Below are 18,808 nucleotides of genomic sequence, written 5' to 3'. Positions count from 1 at the left end.
TACCGGACCAATAGCTGAGACTCTTGCTATCGAAGGCACACAATGGCACTTCATTCCTGCTTATAGCCCAAATTTCGGTGGCCTTTGGGAATCGGGCGTCAAATCGATAAAATACCATCTAAAGAGAGTTCTGACAACAAATCTGACGTTCGAAGAGATGACGACGGTACTTCACGAGATCGAAGCCTGTCTAAATTCACGGCCTCTATGCCCGATCGATAACTCAGATCCTGAAAACGCGGAAATTCTCACTCCAGCACATTTTTTAATAGGTGAAGCCCCTAATGTTGTTCCAGCAGCAGATTATAAAGAATGCAAAATACATACCCTGTCACGCTGGCAACTCACGCAGAAACTGTTGGCAGATTTTTGGCGTCGATGGCAAGATGAGTACTTATCCAGACTGCAACAAAGACCTAAATGGCTGAAAAAAGAGAATGACTTTAAAAAAGGAGATGTAGTACTTATTAAAACTGATAACTTACCTCCAGGCAAATGGTCACTGGGCCGCATTATGGAGAAACACCCTGCTGAAGATGGTTTTACTAGAGTGTACAGTGTGAAATCTGGTAGTGCTATAGTGAAACGTTCTGTAACTAAATTATGTGCGTTGCCCGTTGATACTGATACATTGTAATGTCAATTTGATTAAATTTAAATTGTACTATTGCAAAGTTATGAAAAGGACATAAGAGTCCTTTTGGTGGGCGGTATGTTTTGTTGATTTTGAACCTTAATGCATGCATATTGTAGAACACTCCTGCCTTCCTTTTCTATAATGTTTGTCCTCTCAGTCGCTTAATAAACTCGTACAAGTTCACACGCATATTTAATTTATTAAAATCCAAAAACCCAAAATTAGTTAAAGTGCACCTTATTACAACCACCAAGAACTTCATACAAATTCTATACTAATTTGCGATACCTGGCAAATTTTCCTGCATCTGAAACACATTTTTTTTATCTATCGCGTTATCGGCCAATCAGAGACGGTTATTACAAACAATTGGTTGCTAGGTAATTCGATGTTGATACAACGGTGAACGACTCTATTGACATTAATTATTTTAACTTGCATGAATGGTGATATTTCCGTCCATTGATGATGAAGATGATGACTCGTAGAAAAAGTATTGTATACAATAGTGATATAATTAAGCTTTTCACTCTCGTACCGTACTACACATGGTACTCGACTGAAATCCATTGATGAAGATAAAAGATCAGCGAATGCACAAATAGAACTGAACCTTGATGGAACTATAAAAGCACTTGGAGTTGTTTGGAACCTTGGTACTGATCAATTTCAATACAACCTGTCACTACCTCCTATATCAACGACTATAACTAAACGTGGGATATTGTCAGATGTGCAGAAGCTTTTTGATCCACTAGGCTGGATCGCACCGAGTACTGTTATGGCAAAGATGCTGATGCAAAAGTTATGGCTTGAGAAAGTCTCATGGGATGAAAGTGTCAGTCCTGAGCTGGAAGAAGAATGGAAACAAATAAGAGATGATTTTGAGAATGTCAAGGATATCAGAATGGATAGATGGCTTGGAACGACAGATACAGAAGAAGAAAGTATACACTTACATGGATTTAGCGACGCATCTATGCGTGCATACGCTGCCGTCGTGTATATAAGAGTTAAAAGCAAGAACAAAGTTACAACAAAAATCATTGCTGCACGTACGAGAATTGCGCCCTTGAAAACAATCTCACTCCCGCGATTAGAGTTATGTGGCGCCTTACTCCTGTCTAAATTGATGAAACAGATTGGACAAGCGATGAGAATACCAACAACAAACATGTTCGCATGGACCGACTCTTCTATAGTCATCGCATGGCTTTGTGGAGAACCCAATAGATGGAAACCGTTTGTAGCCAACCGAGTCGTAGAAATCGTCGAGAACCTGAACAACAAACACTGGTATCATGTGCAGTCTAAAGACAACCCTGCAGATATCGCTTCGAGAGGGATGAACCTGTCCACACTTAAGAACTGTGGTTTGTGGTGGCACGGCCCGAGCTGGTTATCTGAAAAAGAAATACACATTAGTAAACATGAAAACTATACAACAAATGAAGAAATGAAAGTTGAGAAAATTAAAACTTACCTGAACATTGAAGACCTGGAAAAACAAGAAAATGGAATAACTACACAATTTGAAGATTTTGATAACTTAACTGATTTACTGAAGACTATTATCTATTGTCGAAGATTTTTAAACTTCAAGAAAAATCCAGATGGCATCGATAAAGATATCACTGCAATGGAATTACAAGACGCCATGAATATATGCATTAAAAAGGTACAGCAAGAAGAGTATCAAGAAGAAATAGATCGATTGACATTAGATAAACAGGTGAAAAGAAAAAGCTGCTTAAGATCACTCGCCCCATATATAGATGAAAATAAAATCCTCAGGGTGGGCGGTCGCCTCAGACATGCAAATGTTGATGAAGACAGAAAGCATCCAATCATTTTGGGACACAAGAACTCATTAGTGCCACTAATAATTGCTGATGCACATTCAAGAACACTTCATGGCACTTTGCCTGAAATGCTATGCTACTTACGATCTAAGTACTGGATATTACGATCAAAGTCCTTAGCCAAGAGACACATACAGAAATGCCTTACCTGTGCAAAACAGAATGCTACGTCTAAGCCTCAAATTATGGGAGATTTACCGGAGGCGAGAGTCACTCCTGCGAGACCATTCCTACACAGTGGAGTAGACTTCGCAGGACCATACCAGATATTGACGTCTAAAGGCCGAGGAGGAAAAACTGTGAAGGCGTACATAGCCATTTTTATTTGCATGGCTGTCAAGGCTATTCACATTGAACTAGTGGGAGACCTTACCTCAGAGGCATTCATAGCAGCATTCAAACGCTTCGTCGCTAGAAGAGGAAAATGTACTCACCTGTGGAGCGATCAGGGTAGAAACTTCGTAGGCGCTAACAAAGAACTTGTAGAAGCCTGGAATGAAGCTAAATTGAAATTTACCGGACCAATAGCTGAGACTCTTGCTATCGAAGGCACACAATGGCACTTCATTCCTGCTTATAGCCCAAATTTCGGTGGCCTTTGGGAATCGGGCGTCAAATCGATAAAATACCATCTAAAGAGAGTTCTGACAACAAATCTGACGTTCGAAGAGATGACGACGGTACTTCACGAGATCGAAGCCTGTCTAAATTCACGGCCTCTATGCCCGATCGATAACTCAGATCCTGAAAACGCGGAAATTCTCACTCCAGCACATTTTTTAATAGGTGAAGCCCCTAATGTTGTTCCAGCAGCAGATTATAAAGAATGCAAAATACATACCCTGTCACGCTGGCAACTCACGCAGAAACTGTTGGCAGATTTTTGGCGTCGATGGCAAGATGAGTACTTATCCAGACTGCAACAAAGACCTAAATGGCTGAAAAAAGAGAATGACTTTAAAAAAGGAGATGTAGTACTTATTAAAACTGATAACTTACCTCCAGGCAAATGGTCACTGGGCCGCATTATGGAGAAACACCCTGCTGAAGATGGTTTTACTAGAGTGTACAGTGTGAAATCTGGTAGTGCTATAGTGAAACGTTCTGTAACTAAATTATGTGCGTTGCCCGTTGATACTGATACATTGTAATGTCAATTTGATTAAATTTAAATTGTACTATTGCAAAGTTATGAAAAGGACATAAGAGTCCTTTTGGTGGGCGGTATGTTTTGTTGATTTTGAACCTTAATGCATGCATATTGTAGAACACTCCTGCCTTCCTTTTCTATAATGTTTGTCCTCTCAGTCGCTTAATAAACTCGTACAAGTTCACACGCATATTTAATTTATTAAAATCCAAAAACCCAAAATTAGTTAAAGTGCACCTTATTACAACCACCAAGAACTTCATACAAATTCTATACTAATTTGCGATACCTGGCAAATTTTCCTGCATCTGAAACACATTTTTTTTATCTATCGCGTTATCGGCCAATCAGAGACGGTTATTACAAACAATTGGTTGCTAGGTAATTCGATGTTGATACAACGGTGAACGACTCTATTGACATTAATTATTTTAACTTGCATGAATGGTGATATTTCCGTCCATTGATGATGAAGATGATGACTCGTAGAAAAAGTATTGTATACAATAGTGATATAATTAAGCTTTTCACTCTCGTACCGTACTACACATGGTACTCGACTGAAAAGTTTTGTATTATATCACGATTGTATAAAATACTATTATATAAATTTCTTTCAGGATTCACTACAATGAATAAATAACAGGTACAGTCGGTCTTTAGATCGTGTGGTCCGACCCGAGTGTTGCCGTTGTCGACACGTCAATAATAATGAATCTTTTTCTATTTATGCATTAACACACCTCTGACACTGGCGATCAAATATATGAAAGAGGCGCGTTCCCCGCAGACAGTCTAAGCTCGCGTAGGTGAACGCGTACTATCCTTTGTGAATAGGCTTTAATATCATATTTTTATATTTATAGAAAAAGCAAACCGTTTGACATTTATCGTGACTTGAATTTGCAACTCACAGAAAATGATTTATTTTTATTTTATTTCATTTAACATTAAATGGTCATTTTAGTACCAAAACTAAATTCTACGTTATTAATTTACTCGAAAACGGTACTAAATATGACCTAATAGCTAAACGGGTTCTAATAGAGTTTTTTAAAATAAAGGTATTTTAAAATTACGCTCGCGGCGTCCCGACGCCGCGCGGCTTAAAGTTTTTTTTATGAAACTTAACGTTAGTAAAGGTAGGTAAAAGTTATATTATTCATAACCTATATTAAATAGGCTTTCATATCATATTTTTTATTTGTAGAAAAAGCAAACAGTTTGACAATTATGATGACTTGAATTTGTAAATCGTAGATGAAAATTTCAAACTTTAAATTTTTTTTTATTTTATTTACCATTAAATCATAATTTTAGTACCAAAAATGAATTCTACGTTATTGATTTACTCGAAAACGATACCAAACATGACCTATGAACTAAACGGGCTATGTTAGTATTTTTCAAAGCAAGCCGGGTGAAGCAGTACTTTGACCCCCCCTCCCGAGCCCCAGGGGGGAGGCTCCCGAAGGCTCCCGATCTTAATCAGCTTATTTTGATATAAGGAACAACTGTGCCAAGTTTCATGCTTTGGTCAAGAAAAAGAAGGTTTGGCCTCTTTTTGTCGATAAACGTCCCCACTACTAAGAAAGAAACGTACCTCAGTATAGTATGAATTTTCTGAGATGATTTTTTGGCTTTTGCCGTAATATGTTAAACAAAAGCCTTTGTTTCTATTATTTACGGCGGCTAGCTCCCGTTTCCATGGCACGCGCTTAAGTCTCAGTGTAGTTAAAAAGCAACTATCATCATAGTAATAAGGTTCAAATCCATAAAAAGCCATTTGGGGAGATAACACGTTTTGTCATCTTCGAAAAAAGTTACCTGAATACTGCGAACTGTTTCATAAATTTCAAGGACGATTATAAAGGACCAGCAGAGTCCATACTAAATACCGTACCCCGTTGGCAGCCGTAAATCTATGTCACTAGATGTCACTAAGAGTGTCATTTGAATAAAAATGTCGTTTTTTTTTTAAATACGCACGCGGTAGTTCAACGGCATTACAAGGGTTGTCTATTGTTTGCCCGACAGTCATTTAACATAATATTCATTTACCCGAATCTAACTTGCCTGAATTTCATTTGCCCGAATGATTTGTTTACCATAAAAATCATATGACATACTCGTTGTTTATCCGAATATTACCTTCCATAATCATACAATGCCATACTATTTGTTAGCCATATTATTAAGTGCAATAATATGGTTTCATAGAATATTCAAACGCCATAAGCATTTTTTGCCATATTAATTGTTGCCCATATTATTACCTAACCTAACCTACTTTCTGATAGCAATTTCATTTTCCAGGGGTCACAGTTCTAACCTAACCTAACCTACTTTTCCAGCAGTTTCATTCTCCAGGGGGTCACAGTTCTAACCTAACCTAACCTACTTTCTGATAGCAGTTTCATTTTCCAGGGGGTCGCAGTTCTAACCTAACCTAACCTAACCTACTGTCTGATAGTATTTTCATTTTCCGGGGGGTCACAGTTCTAACCTAACCTACTTTTCAAGCAGTTTCCTTTTCCAGAGGTTCACAGTTCTAACCTAACCTAACCTACTTTCTGATAGCAGTTTCATTCTCTAGTCCTTCTAGTACCTATTATAGTAGTTTTCGATTCTGCCAAAGCACATTATGGAAATTGACTTTTCTGGACGCTAATTTGTATGACAAATGATGGTATGGAATGTGGTAATTACGGATTTCGATGATTCTGACAAATGACATTATGGAAACTGACTTTATGGGAAACAAAGTTTCTGGCACTAGATTAATATAGTAAACAATGATTATGGCATAAGATGTTATGAGAAACAATATTATGATTGTTGAATAGGATGGCAAATAAAATTATGGCAAATGAAATTCTGGCAAATGGGGGTATCCCCATTACAAGTGATACAGTGAAAAGTATATAGATGACGCTAGGGGCCCGTGTCATGTTTCAGTCCCTGTTTACAACGCAAGCCATCGTTCTTATTTTGAATTATGACAATCATGCAAAAGAGTACCATACTGTCAAATTTTCTATCTCTTTAATTTTGAGCGTGACGTCAATGATTAGTAATATTACTTTCAATATATTTAAAATTTAGATTTTAATGAGGCCATTTCGAACGGTGTTTATGATAGATATCATGTTGACAATCAATCTCCTGACCGTCTCGCTCATACCAATCCTATCCTATATTTGAACGAGTGCGACCGAAACAGTTGAGTATTATTGAAGATTTTTGAATGTCTAAAATCTTATTGGTAGTTGTCGAAAACCCGCTTTTTCCATAAAGTGTTGGCGCGACGTCAAGTGGGTGATAGGCGTACGAGCAAGTACGGGTTGGATGGTCGACTACTATGCGCAGCGGTTTTTACGCGTACTTACGCGTAAAAACAGACACACAATCGAAAAAGGTCGTCGAACGAACCTTAGCTCGGACATCGAATATGAAACTTATAAACTTCTTTATACACAAGGGTATAAAGAAGTTTATAACCAGGTGCTCCATGACACCATTGCACCAATCTGTCGCCAGCACCGCTACACTTCAACGGCCAAGTCACACAACATCCATACTAATATTATAAATGGGAAAGTGTGTGTGTCTGTTTGTTTGTCCATCTTTCACGGCAAAACGGAGCGACGTATTGACGTGATTTTTTAAGTGGAGATAGTTGAAGGGATGGAAAGTGACATAGGCTATTTTTTGTCTCTTTTTATATCCCCCCACTTCCTTAGAATGGAGGATGGAAGTTTGTGGAGAGATTTTCGAATTTAACGCGAACGAAGCCGCGGGCGAAGGCTAGTTAACTATAATAATAAAGAAATCGCAGTAAGGAACTTTATGTACTTTTTAGAGATAAACAAGCAGCTCCATCGAGACGGCTATTTTTTACAGAATGTTTTTGGTGGGATATACATAGGCATAGGTCGGCTGCCCTACGCAGAAATCAAGTATCTCAAAATTTTCCAAAAAATGGTTTTTTACATCATTCGATTCATTTTTTCAAAATACGTCTTTCAGTATTTTTTTGAAATTTTTATAATGTATATTTTTCAAAATACAGAACTTTAAAAAATTCAAGTATCTTTTTTTAACGGGGTATTCTACGCTAAAGTCAAGTATCTACCCTATTTCTATCTTGAAATCGAGTATCTTACGAAAGATACTTGCAATTCATATTAGATGGCTAAGTTACTTGACTTCAGAGTTGAAATATTGATACTGATTGCGAAATTTGCGAAGTTACTTGACTTCAGCGTAGAAATATTGATATTTATTGATAAGTTACTTGACTTCAGCGTAGAACTATTGATATTGATTGTGAAGTTACTTGACTTCGGCGTCTATCATTATGTTATGATGTCAAAAGCTTGTAATTGCTTATACATGTATTAACTTGGGTTTTCAGGTAGAAATTGCCTTAGTATTAAAACAACCAGATGTAAACAGTAAAAGCACGAGGATCTTGTCTTATTTAATATGAAACTTATTTTATCCAAAATACGAAAATACATATAACGATCATAATATGTACTTACATAATTATTGCATGTTGGTTAGTTGATCAATAGGCTACTTGCCTCCTAATCAAATCAGCTTCGTTTTAAGAACTGTCAAAACGAATTTGACCGGCTTGCTAATATGGAATTTATATGAAATTGAATTGAGTGACGTCACGGTCAACTCAGTTACTTTATATATTTCTACCTGACTTATTAAGTAGAAATTGGATTTAAAAATAACTGCTGTCCATGTTTTCTCATACTTATTTGCTCATAATGCTTTATTTCGTACATGGTACAAAATATTTTATTTTAACTACAGTTCCCTATTATTATAATTAAGGAAGACTATAGGTAACTTTCATAATTTTTTTCTGTCTTCGAGTATTTAGGCACCTACCTATTTACTGTACTTAATTAATATTGTGCGTTCCACGGGAAATCCCTTTCGAGGATTTTTTTATTATTTAAATAGTCTCCTACAACGTGAGTAATTGATTAAGTTTAATGAGTATTTTTGAACTCTTCGTGACAGAAAAACCTCTTAAACCCATAATCTTAAGACAACTTGCATTCAAACACAACTAGAGCTTCTTTTCCGTGGATTACTCCAATATTGCATTTATATTAAAACCTAATTTACACAAGCATGACATACACTACATTGAAGGCATCTATCTAAAATGTATATATTGTAAACATATACTAGCGTTCCGCCCCGGCTGCGGACGGGGCTATCATAAAAATGGTTATAGTAATTTATCCTGAAAAGATAAACATATGCTATTACGGACTTTTTTGTATGTCTATGAAAGATACACAATTTCGCCATACATTGTTTTAATATATCTCAAACAGTTTGGGCAGCGTTTTCGATTAAAGCTCTCAGCCATCAGAATTTTGACCGACTTGATTAGCAAAAATTGACGTATTTCAACCAATTCAAACAAGATCTCAACAAATTATATACCAAAACCTTTCCCAAGAATCATTATATTCATTGGTGAAAACCGCATGAAAATCCGTTCTGTAGTTTGTGTTTTAGATACAGTTAAAAATAACAAGCATACCAAAGCTAAATGAAAACAGTTCAAGATACTTGCTTTCTTGTAGAAAAGCTTTAAAATTTTCTTATCGCATTCTACGCAGAAAGCTGTTTTTGTATTTTAAAATGATTGTGTTAATAATTTTGAAAAAATAATTATAGTACACTATTAATGATATCTAGTATAATAAAGTTCGACTGTTTTAAAGGCTATCAATTAATTAATAAGCATATAATCAGGAAAAATAAAAAAAAAATCGTTTTTTCGCTCTACTGTAAAATTTGACAAAACCCAGATACTTGATTTCTGCTTAGGGCAGCCGAGGTATATAACACTAACAAGGTATCTATTGTCTTAGTCCGTTTTCACATTATCCGATCCGATATCGGATGTCGGAAGGATTTAAATGGAAAAAATCCAAGATAGCGCCTGTAATGTATGGGGTATCAGTCCTACATCCGATATCGGATCGGATAATGTGAAAACGCATTTAGTCTCATTAATTATTACTTATGTCAGAGTTTCACTAATTATTTCCTTTTATTCATTTATTATCTCAGTTTAGGTTTATACGAGTACCAAACGAGTAGTATACGAGTAGAAAATATATTACCAAAACAATACAAACTATCATTAATTTATTATAAAAACGTAATCCAAAGTGCCACACCTGGCGGCCTAACTATCCGCGTTATGTCCAAGACGAAGCCTGACCGACGAAGCTAGCAAGTCTCTCTACATGTTAGCTGAAATACTGTCAAACCATTCACTGTGATTACTCAGATTATTATAAGCAAAATGATCTTCGAATGAACTTTCTGGACAATTGAGATGCATGGGCGCAGTCGAAACCAGCTCGCCCCTTCAGCCGTGTCCCGTTGAAAATCGGAAAGATTCTTTTCCTTGGCACATTTAATGTTTACAAATTGGATTCGCCTTCTGTCACCTAAACTGGTAATTTTATGAATGAGGTCATTGGTCATATACAATTATTAATTTATACAGTTATTAATTCTGTATCTCTACTCGCATTGCTGCTGCGATTCTAAAATATTTAATATCCATATATTATGAATATTCAATAAATCATACAATAACATTTGTGATGTGACATGGATGTCAGATGTCACATCTGTTGGCACAATGATTGCGTTTTGTTGAACGTATTTGAGCTTAACATATAGGTTTATTATCACTAAGTATATTATATTAATGAACAACGAAACGGATGTGACATTTTCCTAGTCCACCAACGTCATCTAGTCATTTTATTTGGCAATAATTAGACAACATGCGAACAAACTTAGCCAGCGAAGCGATCACAACTACGTCGAGGCCAACCAAAAAATATAATTTGTAAAAATTGTGTTTTGAGCCAATATTTTGATATTAAAATAAAGTTTTTTGATAGTTATTCATAGTATAATATAAAAACAAGTTAAAATATGTGTGAAAATATGTTTTTTTCCACTCCCGGGTTACGAAACAACGCCATCTAGTTTTAAAGCAAAAACTAAGCTTTTTTCAGGGGTACGCTTTTTTGTATGGGCTATATCAGTCTAGTATTAAATGGTCCTTGATAAATTTCAACCTTATTGCTATCATGATACTTGCTTTTTAACTACACGGAGACTTTAGCGCGTGCCATGAAAACGAGAGCTAGCCGCCGTGAATAATAGAAACAAAGGCTTTTGTTTAACAGATTACGGCAAAAAACCAAAAAAAAAACCATCTCAGAAAATTCATACTATACCATACAGAAAAAGGTACGGTGGCCTTTGGGGGACGCTCGGCTAGATGGCGCTAATATTAATATTTGACATTGGGACTTACTTTTTCCTCTGAGGGACTTACATACATTATGGGCCAAATTGTCAAAACTGAGGTTCAAAAGTTTCAAGGCTGTGTCAAGAGATGGCAGTCTATGCACTGTGATTACACATTTTACTTCGACAGTAACTCTATAATACTCGATCCTCTTTGGTAAGTAACTACTAAACACTTTCGAATCGTAAGCTATTGTGACCCTGGCTAGGTACCCAGGTGTGATAGCGAAGAAGGATCAGAGGGGGTCTAGTGTAGAACGAATATCTACGAAGCCGCCTCGCACCCGTCTTTCTATTTACTCTATTAGGTTATATTATAATAAAGATTTAGGTAACTACAGCGACAGAAAAATATGACCGCTATTTGTGAACCGGTGTTCTGAACTCTGCGAAACTGTATAAGTGAGCGGGGCGCGGCGCTGGCGGGACGCTCTCATTGCGCTCCGCAATCAAAACGCTCATGTGTGGCGGAGGCTTAACAGTTAATACTTAGTCGCTGGGAAATCAATCAATCAAATTTCATTACACGGGCAGTCGCAACATCTGCAAAGTGGGATTCCTAGTGATTCATAAAAGTTATAATGGAACAAAATCCAAACACAATAAATAGGTATTAACAAGGAAAATAATATCCTACGGGTTAAATGCATGACATCAAAGGAAATACCTATAGTTAGGTATATTTGAACATGACTAACAATAAGGAAATCTTTAACTGGAGCATGTGCGGAAAAAGCATGGACCTTCAATAGGGACTGAGCTCATCACACTTTTTTTGCCATACTAAATTGAACTTTATCACTGGTGCAGAAAGGCGTTCTTGTCAGACTAGCAAAAGTGTGTCCACATGAGAGGGTCAAAGTTGGGGCTGGTGTCCCTCTCGCACGTGTGACCAGTGTTAGAGATTACTATAGTAGTAGTATTTTTACCTGTATTATAACTAAGTTTAATAACTTCTTCAATTATAGGCTACTTGCCTCCTAGTCAAATCAGCTTCTTTTTAAGAACTGTCAAAACGAATTTGAACGACCTGCTAATATGGAATTTATATGAAATCGAATTGAGTGACGTCACGATCAACTCAGTTACTTTATATATTTCTACCAGACATATTAAATAGAAACTGGATTTAAAAATAACTTCTGTTCATGTTTTTCTTATAATTATCTGATGCTGTAGGGGGGCGGAATGAGACGCCAAGTAGGTACCAGTGGTTTATTGGTTTTCATACAAACAAATATTATATCATACAAAGTGGGGTAAATACCTAGCTACAAAACATAGGTACTAGTGAGCATAGGGCGGTACGCATCGGCGTTCTCACCCCTTACTCGGCCCCTCAGGGGATGTCCACTGCAAGTCCAAAGGCCAACCGAGTATGAACTTATGGGCGGTCCGTGTAGACGGTCTCGACCCGCGCTCATTTGGTGGTTAACCTTGGGGATAGCAGAGGCCGTCTCCCAAGCTAGACCGCTAGCTAGAGAATGACTGATCGGCGGCCGCGCGGCGCCTTTTATTACGGTTTCCTCGCCGCCCGCGCTCCCCGCGCCGCTCGGAGTTCTTCACGCCCGCTCGGGTAGATCGGTCCGCTGATCGTGACAGGTAGTGATGTGCGAGCGAGAAAGTATTCGGATCCGCGCGCTCGCGCGTGATGTTATTTTGTCTCGCTACATTCTCCCCCTCTGGTACTCTTTGACGTCCCGTGAGAGTACCAGGAATAACAGGATCTGTGTTGTCTCTCCCTCTGGTACGTATGCAGACGAGAGAGTATCAAAACGTGTGTAGATCGGTTTATACTCCAGTTCCATGGAGTTGACAAAACACTGTACTGCTCTGCTTGTGAGGGTTTGTGAGAACCCTCCCCTGGAGTGAAGCTGGTCCAGTAGTGTTCAACAGCATTGATAACTAAACAACTTCCTTTGCACATGATACGTTGCTTGCATCCTTATTTCTATTCCAGAAAATATTGTAGGGTAGGTGCAACTTCTTCTTTGACATTGAGGGTAGTTGTCATTCATGGGCCCCACTTGGGCGCAACTTAAGATCGGGGGTGGTACGCATCGGCATTCTCATCCCCTTGCTCTGTCCACTCACGGCTAACTGAATATGAACTTATGGGCGGTCCGTGTAGACGGTCTCGACCCGTGCTCATTTGTTGGTTAGGCTTGAGGCATAGCATAGGCCGTCTCTCAAGCTTCACCGCTAACGAGTGAATGACTGATCGGCGGCCGCGCGGCGCCTTTTATTACGGTTTCCTCGCCGCCCGCGCTCCCCGCGCCGCTCGGAGTTCTTCACGCCCGCTCGGGTAGATCGGTCCGCTGATCGTGACAGGTAGTGATGTGCGAGCGAGAAAGTATTCGGATCCGCGCGCTCGCGCGTGATGTTATTTTGTCTCGCTACAATGCTTTATTTCGAGCATAGTATAATTTTATTTTAACTACAGTTAAGTTCCCTATTTTTTTTTATATCGAGGCAAGGGTATTAATACCTTGTAACGAATTGGTAAAAGTCATTATTATGCAGCCATAAAACCAAAGATTTGCGCAATTAAAAAAAACCTTTAATTGGGTATTAGTAGACTTGGTAGTAGCTTTGAATATTGACTGGTATCCTCAAATTATGACAGTGATGACGTCATTTAAATGATTTTGACAGTGGCAATAAGTGCGAGAGGGACACCAGCCCCAACTTTGCCCTCTCATGTGGACACACTTTTTGGCCTAACTACTCAATCTAGCTATATCAAAATGTATGAGAAAAAGTCGTGCAATATATGTCTCCCTTCGGTCGTGTTTTGAATTTATCGCCACTCGTTTCGAACTTTCTTCTTTCCGCACTTGTATCGTAATGTACTATTTCAGTACACATGGTCCTTTTTTCCGCATTAGTTCGCAAAGTACTTAGTACAGTACTTGTCATGTCGAAACTGCAAAGGGCCATATGTACCTACTTAATATAAAACGTCGTACAATACACGTGCGAAGAGGAAACTCGTGTCGATATAAAACAATAGCCACTCGTTTCGAACTGTCTTTTCCGCACTTGTATCGTAATGGACTATATGCTACTTGCCTCCTAGTCAAATCAGCTTCTTTTTAAGAACTGTCAAAACGAATTTGAATGACTTGCTAATATGGTAGGCGGTATATTGTTAGGCTGACAGAGTCCATGATGCTGAGCAAGATCCACTAGATTAAAACCGAAATAAATTACACATATGAAAGAAAAAGTGACCAAGGCCTCTGGTGCCTGAGGCTGGAAACGAACCAGCGTACTCTGCAATCGCGGCAGATGCCTGTATATCCGCTCGGCCACCCAGGTCACAGTTGCAAAGGCTGAAATTAAGAAGAGTAGAATTAAGATCCACTAGGTTTCCGAAATTGTCCCAGGTAGTTTGTATGAAACCTTCCTTTTGTGTTACCAGATTTATATACATTTTCGGTAAAAAAAGGACAATTCATACAAACTACCAGGGACATTTTAGGAAACCTAGTGGATCTTGCTCAGCATCATGGACTTTATCAGCCTACCAATTTTTATCAAAATCGGAGACGTGATCCAAATGTACAAACTTTTCGGGAATTACTCAAATATTAATTTGATTTAAAAATAACTTCTGTCCATATTTTTCTTATAATGATCTGATGCATCATTTCGTACGTGGTGGTATAATTGTACATTACGATACAAGTGCGTAAAAAAGGAAGTTCGAAATGAGTGGCGATAAATTAAAACACGACCGAAGAGTGTTTTAAATCGACACGAGTTACGAATTTCCTTTTCGCACGTGTATCGTACCACGTTTTTCAGTACAGATGGCCCTCCGAAGTTTCGACCTTGCATATAATGGACCACTTCTCGCACTAGTGCGTAAATAAAACACCATCTGTACTGAAAAATATAATACGCGCTCGGTACCATCTATTTTACATCAAAAAGTGACAAAAAGCATTTTGTATTTTGATGTGGTAGAAAATGCAAAATATATATATATATATATATATTGGCCACAGCATCTATTGTAGATGTTTGTTGCGGCGCTTGTAGGTTTACGGGGGCTTGCATCTTTGTTGATGGCTATAGAGTCCTATAGCAGCGCGGCACTTCTTGCCACAACGACCACACACAAAACGTGAGTCTGCAGGGGGTGGTAGCGCTCGACGAATGCTTTTCTGTTTTAGATTTTCTAGCCAGTTACTATCATGTTGCGATATACCGACACTAATGTCATGACGCCATTCAGGTCTCATATCGGCACGTTTCTCCCAACCGTCAATCTGGATACCAAAACTGTTCATGTCTCGCTTACAGGAATCCTTAAAACGTAGGGCAGGACGTCCGACAGGTCTCTTTGCACCCGCTATTTGACCTAACAACACTTTCCGCGGTAGCCTCTCAGGGTTCATACGATATACGTGACCGAGCAAAATACTTGTACTAAAAAGTATTTCAAATAAAATACAAAATAGTTTTTGACAATAGTATTTAAAATACCAAAATACAAAATAGGTATTTTGTATTTCTATTTGAAATGCTTTTATTTCAAATAGTTAACATCTCTGGTGCCAACGTTGATACCCGAGGGCAGAGCAAGCGAAAGATTAGCAATATTGAACCAGATTGTGGAATCTTAAGAGCGAATATTAGTTCAGAATGTCCAATCATAAGCGTTGCGAAGGTTTCAAGGCACGTATAAACTGCCACAGAGTGAAACAAAATGTTCCACCACACCATCAGACACGAGGAAAATATTAGCTGTATAACATCAAACCAATCAAATTTCAACTGACTTACAGATGTAGTGCGAATGAGTTGCCTTCGTATTGTTACGGAAACGTACGAACGTGTCATGCTATTTCGATCAGTCTCACTACAAGATGTACTGACCACAGAACTTTATTTATATAGAAGAAACAAGTTCATCTATTTGTATAGGGGCCGAGCTTGTAAAATTTTGTACTGAAGTTGTTTCTTGTCTGTAATTTTAAATATGTCTCAGGCTCTTGATTGTTCATAATTTTTGTGTTGTTGCAATTGAATATCACGTAACGAGGCATTTTTTATGTTTTGATTGACTTCAACTTACAAAAATTGACGCCCGAAAGCTGCAAGCTGCGATTAAAGACGGACAACTCAGTGGATTTCACTGAGTTCATTTGACACGCTAAGTAGATACGTTTGCTTGATCTATGGTATATATGACATCTGTGGTACTGACATTGACTGAACTAGCATGACAAATACGAACGTTTCCGAAGGAAACCCTTTTCGCACTATATCTGTACGATTAAGTGGTTCGTCTGCTTGTTTGCCTCCTATATCGTAAAAAAAGCTATGGTTTTTCTATGGCTACGACGTATAGAGGTGTCCCAATACTGGGATACATGAAGGGAAAGTTATTTCATATATCTATGGAAAGTACGTATAGGTAGTGAATATGATATAACATTTTTATATTTTTGTTCCTGTACTTTTAAAATGTCTGAATGCAGCAATACTAAGTCTTCTTTCAAAATATTCTATCAATTAAAGATATAGAGGTACTTTCCATTCATGTCTCCGTCTTAGGACATCCTGTATATTTATTTAATTATTTCATTGTTCGTTTGGAAACCCTAAGTAGGGAACTTGACTGTACTTAATAGTTATTTGTTATTTGTATAACAAAGCCTTGTGGGAGCAAAGTTGTATTTTAATCGAGTGTGGAATTGCAACACGAACTAGCGAATGGATTCTAGGGTTGAACTACGAGCTAGCGAATGGATTCTATGGTTGAACCACGAGCGAAGCGAGTGGTTCGAAAATAGAATCCTGAGCGAAGCGAGTAGTTCAAAAATAGAATCCTGAGCGTAGAGAGTGTTGCAATACACACGAGGTAAAATAACTTTGCATCCCGTGTGTAACACATAACTTTTCACCTCACTAAAGCGAGGAAACACTCAAACAACTGGAACACAATTGCACAGAAATAAGTCAATTTGCGTTTATTACAATTTCCACGATGCACCGACCGACACCACAAAAGTTTCAAATTAAGAATCAAGAAGAAAAATCTGTTAGGGTGCGTTCCGTTTCACGCGTTTTGAGATTGCAATGTTACTTAAGGTGCGTTCTGAATAAGTACAATGGAAAAGTCAAAAATACAATTTCTTGTACGATTTCAAGTGTTTTATGGTAAAATCATGTTATAAAATTGTTTGAATTTAATGTTTTTAGTCGGATACAATTCGATCTGAAATTATTTTTACGTTGACGTCACATGATTTGTTAAGACAATTTAAGCACAGTGTCCTGTCTGGGACATGCCTTTACAAGAAATTATATTTAATTAACTTTTTAACAAAAAATAAAACCGCCTTCAAAAAAAGCCTGTTACAAAACACAGAGAAACTAAAAAGCCAAAAATAATAAACCTTCGAATTCAGATTTCTTATCGGATTGCAATAATCTAAACATCCAAATTATAAACAAATCAATTATTTTTGTAGTCGGTACCAGACCTGTTCGTCGCCTTGCTATTTCCTGTTTGCCCCACCCAACCATATGCAGGCTGGCCCCGACTCCAAAAATAATTGATTTGTTTATAATTTGGATGTTTAGATTATTGCAATCCGATAAGAAATCTGAATTCGAAGGTTTATTATTTTTGGCTTTTTAGTTTCTCTGTGTTTTGTAACAGGCTTTTTTTGAAGGCGGTTTTATTTTTTGTTAAAAAGTTAATTTATTTGTTGATTTTAAGTGGTTCCTAGTGATATTATATGTATCAGTCCGAATATATGTACAGTAGTGAAAGAATTATCCTTTAACTCCTAACCATTGAGGAGTTGACCTTCCATCATCAGCTCAGCTACATAAAATTATTACCATCAGGCGTAAATACTGGTGTACCTTTGAAAAATACACTAAAAACATTACATGTGCCTATAACATTTGAAGAGTTCCCTCGATTTCTCCAAGATCCTATCATCAGACCCCGACTTGGTGCCAATGGGACCATCTCGGGGTTATACCCGTTCGATCAAAAAAAAATTTGAAAATCGGTCCACGCTTCTCGGAGATATCGAGTAACATACATACAAAAAAAAAAAAAAAAAAACATTCAGTTGAATTGAAAACCTCCTCCTTTTTTGAAGTCGGTTAAAAAATAACTAATGACATGTTCGGATTTCAAATATTCTTTGCACTCTTGTGGATAAAATGCGATTTTGCTCTGCTTTTATAAAGAATAAAAAAGTCCTTTCTGAGCTAGAGAGGTGAAAAATATTTTTTTATACCGTGCACGAAATAAAGCATCAGATATTTATAAGAAAAACATCGACAAACATCGACGACAGAAGTTATTTTTAAATCATTCTATTAAATAAGTCAGGTAGAGATGTAACTGAGTTGATCGTGACGTCACTCAACTCGATTTCATATTAATTCCATATTAGCATATATTAGTAAATAATTGGTTTAGACAGTTCTTAAAAAAAAAGCTGATTTGACAAGGAGGCAAGTAGCCTATCGTCAGTACATATACCTCAATGCTATCGTCACTACTTTTAAAAAAACTTGTATCTTCATCTGTCAATGAAAAGAAAATTGTAGTAAATATGTATGGAAAGCATATAGACTTACTGCGTTTTAACTTTGAGGAGAAGCATGAGATACGAGATTTTTTAAAAGTAGTGACTATGCAATTGTAACTTTTTTGGATTTAATTGTGGTTTCTAGAATACTGCTAACGTATGTCGTATTCTAGAAACCACAATTAAATCCAAAAAAGTTACTACT

Source organism: Leguminivora glycinivorella, chromosome 7 (assembly GCF_023078275.1).
Source record: "Leguminivora glycinivorella isolate SPB_JAAS2020 chromosome 7, LegGlyc_1.1, whole genome shotgun sequence".
In the NCBI taxonomy this organism is placed as follows: domain Eukaryota; kingdom Metazoa; phylum Arthropoda; class Insecta; order Lepidoptera; family Tortricidae; genus Leguminivora; species Leguminivora glycinivorella.
Note: the sequence above shows the minus strand (reverse complement) of the source record.